Here is a 6,000-nt window from a genome sequence, read left to right as displayed (position 1 = left end):
TATCAAAAAAGAGATAAATGTAAACTATATTAATGATTATCAGAAATAAAAATTCAAAATTAGTTACAGAATATATATATCTTAGCTTTTTTTCAGTTAATGTCCTTGTTTATTTTTGTTTTTACTCTTACTAATTTTTATTTTTCCATCTATGTATTCATTCATTTATTTATTGAGGCTAGTTAGTTATTTTATCTATGCTAATCAATTTTCTTGTAATGTCTTACTCATTTTTTGCTAATTTTGGGGGGTCATTTCTTGTTAAATTTGCCTTCTTCCCTTGTTTAAAAAAAGACAATTTGCTCAGGTTTCAAATGGTTAAAAATGGTAAAGATAAGAGTTCAACAGAATATCTGAATGAAATTTGTTATACAAATACAGTTATTAGATATTATGTAGGCTACAGGCTAATAATATCGGCCTACAATTCAAAATTTGCATCTTAACACCCAACGCGACCTTTATTGTGAAACGCCAGTCCAGAAGTCTCGCTCGCTAATCTCTCGAGATTGACAGTCCGTCTACGGGATTATTCGTGAACTCAAGTGCCCCCCAATTCTCCGATGCGAGCTGCAACTGTTTTTACAGCTGACACACTTCCCTTTTCGATCAGGTCAGTCACTCACAACTGCTTTCTGTAGCTTTCCGCTGCGCCGAAACCTAAAATACGTCGCTAACCACTGCGGAAACAACAGCCACAACACCCGGGCGCACAACAACAACAACAACAAAGAGCGCCCAAAGCCTGCGCAACGCATCCACGCCCTCCATCTCACTCTTTCGCTTCTTCTCTACCCCCCCTCCCACAAAAAAAAAAAAAAAAAGAGTTTGAAGGCGCGCAGCCGGTGCGTAAAGTGTTTGTTTTGGGTGGACGGCACCATGTCAGGCGCAGAGGGGGTCTCCTGCACGAGCCCGTAAAACTTTATTAATAAAGAAATTGGCTTCAGGGGGGAGAGATGAGTGCGTTCATTCTCCCACCCTCTCATCTCCAAAACGGTAGGCTCCAGTGGAGAGGAGGGAGGAGGAGGAGGAGGTGGTGAAGGAGGCGAGAGGGGGGTGTTGAACAGTCCTACAACCATCTTCTCTGTCCCGTTTATCCGCCATACAGGCCAGCTCGCTACTACTGCAAACTAACTTCCTGCATGTGGCCGCGGAGGTGAGACGGGATTTTTTTTCTAGCTGAGCGGTCGCTGCTGTCCGTCCACGCGGGTCCCACTCACGTCTGTGGATGGTGCGTAATCGTATCATCTGGAGAGGCCGAGGCCGACATTTTACCCCGGTCCGGAGGAGCCTTAACTCCGAGGGGACATCCGAGGACACGCGATAAGGTAAAAAAAAAAAAAAAAGAAAAGGAAAAAAAAAACAACACTGCGCAGCTTTGCGCCATATCCATTTGCGTCAAGTTTGGAGAAGTTACTCACAAATACTCTGAGCGTGGAGTGGAAAAATATCTTGCTTTTAACCGTGTTGTGTGATAAAAATGGCTACTTTCACATGGATTTACACACAGTAGCATGCAAGGCACATTAACTTGGATTTTTAAAAATGCACATGCAAGAAAATAATCATTCAGTCTTACATATTTACATTTTTACTGGTGCTTAATTACAATTCGACAACCATTTTCCACATTTATACGTATTTTGCACACATTTCCCATAATTGTGCGCTCATGTTTGTGGATAAAAAAGCTCCCAGGGTGGTGTTTTCCTCGTAAACTTTTACATTTTAGTGTTAATAAAAGCATATTTAACACCGAAGATAACTTGCCAGGGCCTGTTAACATTCACCACCACCGATCGGCAGCAGCACCTGCAGGTGGACAAACAGCAGCCAAACTTGTTCAGTGATTTATTCCTCGCGTCAACTTTAATATTTAACGAAAGTCCGAGGCGGTTTTTCTTTGCAGAAAAAGAGACTTTTTATACCTGCATGCGTGCGCTGAAGCCGATCCACATGCTCACAAATCGGCCGTATTAACAATTAATATTGGACATCCGGTGGCACTGCCAGCTGCGCCCCATTTTTATTGTTGTCTTGCGCTGAAAGGATCCCTGTTGTCTCGGCTGGATACTCCGCGACGCGTGGTGGCTGCTTTAGGTAGGAATTTAAGCTTTGTTTTGTTGCAAAAATTTTAATAAATGCACGGATTGTGAATTTGCAGGGATAGAATAAAAAGAGGGTCTTGGATGTGGAAGTGCGGCTCCTCGGCTCGCCGTGCCATGCGGGACACACTGCTGGCTGCCACCATGGCACCTTCTCTTCCCCGCTCTGGCTCTGCTGTTGTTCATCCAGCTGTGCGGACACACAGCACCGTCATGCCCCATCAGTTGTGTCGCACTGAGGAAATAATCGGCTGGGTGTTCTTTTTTCGTTATTATTATTTTCGGGGAGAGAGAGCGGGACGCGCACCGGATGGACAGGGAGCGAGGCGAGGCGAGGGGCGGCAGACGGGGCCACTTTGGCTTCCCTTCGTTACGGGGGGAAAACGGAGCTCCAAGGACACGGAGAGGAGAGACAGGGGGCGCATCCAGGTCGTTTGGGGTGATTGTTCTTGTTGTTTTTCTTTGCTGTGATTGAAGTTTTATGGTGTTTAATTAGAGGAGAAGGGGACATTTCCCTGGCGAGACCGAGCTTTGTCCGCCGCCCAGATTTTGGGAGCTTTAATTTGGCAAATTGGCCTCCCAGACAGACCGACAGCCTGACCGTCTCTCCTCCCCTGCTCTCCCGTCTCCTCCTCGCTGTTTTCGGGCACACTCTCCGCCATCACAGCCTCTTTACAGACTCCTGCCTAATTTACTTTTTTTCCTTTCGTATCTCCGTGCGTAACCTCCATCCATCCATTACCGTGCTGTCCTCTATCACACTGGAGGGTTTTTTTTTTCTAAAGAGGCCTCCAGCTGTTAAAGGTTCATTGTCTGGTCAGACTGCTCATGCTCCTAATTTGCCTCATGGTCCACAGTCAGCATGACTTGCTTTCACTCTCGGATGTGTTTGCCACATGTTTGGATGTGCGTTAGTGTCAGCTATAGTCACTCTATATAAGTTACTGTAAGTTTTTAGAGTACTGGCACAATATGGGATAGAAACACATTTAAAGTACTAAAAGGTTATTAGAAACAGGGTCCTTTGCAAATATTAGGCCTTAAAAGTCAAATAATTTTAAATTTATTTATTTTTGTCAGAATTGCTACAACCATTTAATCTGATTTCACTGAATCCATCTTTTATTTTATTTTATTTTATTTTTTCATAAAATGAGTCAAGCCCTTCTGCATAAAAAGTCCACATTTCTGATGTTACAGATCTTTAAACCTGATATACTGTCTTTTGACTTTAAACTGCATTTAGCTCATGGTAAACACTTAAACATTTTGCACTTAACAGTTGGTTAAATGTAGATTAACCTAACTCTTTAATAATCATAATCCTACATGAAACCTACCTCTGCAGGAGACCACATATACACTATTTACCTTTATACTTCCCTGCAATGCTTGAATAAGAATAAGATAATTTGTCCATAAAAGCAATAAATGCAAGTGTCTGCTGTCTGTGAACGTCCTGAAAAACTAATATCATCAGAGTATTAATAACGAAGTACAATAACTTATCTACTTTTGACCCCTTACAGTGATACAACATGACAAAAACTGCCAGATATTGTTTCAATAAACACATTGCAGTACCATGTTGAAATAAAGGAGAGCAGAAACAAATACTTGATTAATCAATTTGTTGGCTGACAAAATGATTTTGCAGCTTTATTTAAAAAAAAAACAAAAAAAAACGGAGTCATTTATAAGCAAAAAAACTTAACAGTTCTTGTTCCAGACAGATGATTTGTCCAAAAATGGTCCTAAATCTGGTTAAAAATCAACGGTCGTTAAACATATCAGATTCAAATGTCTGAGACATCCTGAGAAACCAAACTCATCGGAGTATTTTTGATACGTTTTTATATATCTTTGACCCCTTACAGTGCTACTATATGACAAAATATTGCCATAGTTACATGTTGACAACAAACACATTATATTACCATGTTGAAATAAAGGCGAGCCTAAACAATAAGTTGATTAAAAGCAATTTAGTTTGCAACTATTTATGACAGCTGAGTTATTGCTTAAGTCATTTTTTAGGCAAAAATACCAAACACTTCCTTGTGCCAGCCAAATGATTAGTCCCAAAAACCCTCTTTAATCTGGTTAAAAATCATCTTGAAAAGGTCTTAAAATAGCATTGAATATAAGTGTCTGATACACGTAAACACCCTTACTCATTAGAGGATTAATGATAAAGTATAATAACTTTTATATACCTTTGAACCCTTATAGCGATACTATATGACAACAAATGCCATAAAAAAAGTCATATTTTTACAACAAACAGATTGTTTGTTGAAATAGTGGCAAGCCAAAACAAGTTGATAAATCAGTTAGTTGACTGACGGAAAATTCATTTGCAACTACTTTTTATAAGTATAATGACTTTTCTGATCCCTTATTGTGATACTATATGACAAAAAATGCCATTGTCATATTTCTACCAAAAATATAGTATTACCATGTTGAAATATAGGAGAGCCAAAATGATTAGCTGATTGTCAGAAAATAATTTTTCAAGTATAATTATAACTTTTATATACCTTTGACCCCTCTATAATATGAGGTGTTTTTTTTGTTTTCTGCAATTTTTTTTTTTTTTACAACAAACACATTCTGTTACCATGTTTTAATATCAGATAGCTGAAATGATTAGTTGACTGATCAATTATTTGACTGACAGAAAATTAATTTGCTACTTTTTTTGTAAAAGTATAATAACTCCTATATACCTTTGACCCCTCATAGTGATACTATATGACAAAAATGGCCATAGTCAGATTTTTACAAATCATTATATTACCATGTTGAACATAGGAGAGTGGGAACAATAAGTTAATCAATCAATTAGCTGACTTACATAAAATTAATTTGCCACTATTTTCGACAACTGAGCAATTGTCAAAGTAATTTTTCAAGCAAAAATATAAAATAGATTCTTGTTATTGCTTCTCAGTTGTAACAATTTGCTGCTTTTCTTTATCTTACATGATAGTAAATTGAATATTCGGATTTTAAACTGTCGGCAGGACAAAACAAACAATTTGATTTTACCTTGGACTATAGGAAATTGTGACGGCCTTGATGACTAAAAAAAAAAAAATCCATTAAGTGAGAAAATAAATGTGAGCTTCATCAATAATAAAATAATCTTTAGTTGCAGCTGGAGAATATAACAATGATTCAGTACATTATGGCATGATACACATTCATTTGAATACCCTGCCCTTTGTTATATAAGCTGTTACAAGGATACAGGGTTATTTTTATTTAGCATTTTCTATGCCCACACAGTACTATGATAATTGCTCTGGTGCAGTAATAATACACTAATATGAGGGTCAGTTGTAGGTATGAATATGGCTCTGAATGAGAAGAAGTTTTTGTGATATTTAGAGGGCATTTAGATTGGTTTATATAAGTAAAAGTGACTTCTGTCATGCACAAACAACCATAATCTCACCACGCCACGAATGCAAGCGTGCATGTTTGTTTTGTCAGTATGTATTTGCTGTAGTTGTTACATAAGCCGCGGTTGTAGTCTTGTTTACAAAGGGCTAAATGGATTGCTGTCTGAACGTAAAGCCAATGGTTATTGGTGGTTATTGACCCACAGTCGTGTGAGTTGAAGCAATTTCCTTTTGCTTCCCAGTTGCCTTACAGTGAACTCTGCCTGTGTGTGTGTGTTTATGAGCGCGGAGACCTTTGGACCAAGCCTATGTTGAACCAACACACAATAAATGATTGCAGGATTGTTATTGGATGAAGGCACGCCTGGCTCCTATATCAGCAGGAGTATGAACAAATATAAATAAGAACCTGTGTGTGTGTGCATCGATCTCGCCGTGCAAATTTACCTTTTAAAGATGGCAAATACCTTGAGGAGCGCTGTAAA

General features: G+C 38.8%; 1 protein-coding gene across 4 annotated transcripts in view; it reads left to right on the top strand.

Moving 5' to 3' along the window:
- The first annotated feature begins 530 nt into the window (after window positions 1–530).
- The window catches only part of LOC121942120 (CREB3 regulatory factor-like), a 36,777-nt gene continuing 31,307 nt past the window's right edge, over window positions 531–6,000 (top strand). For 2 of the 4 annotated variants that reach the window (XM_042485229.1, XM_042485234.1), the window contains exon 1: window positions 531–1,328. The gene's annotated coding sequence lies outside the window, so the exon portion shown is untranslated. The other 2 variants (XM_042485230.1, XM_042485232.1) reach the window with 2 other exon arrangements.

The sequence above is a fragment of the Plectropomus leopardus genome, chromosome 4, assembly GCF_008729295.1.
Source record: "Plectropomus leopardus isolate mb chromosome 4, YSFRI_Pleo_2.0, whole genome shotgun sequence".
Lineage (NCBI taxonomy): Eukaryota > Metazoa > Chordata > Actinopteri > Perciformes > Serranidae > Plectropomus > Plectropomus leopardus.
The sequence above is the reverse complement of the archived record's forward strand: the minus strand, read 5'-3'. Positions and strand labels throughout refer to the sequence as shown.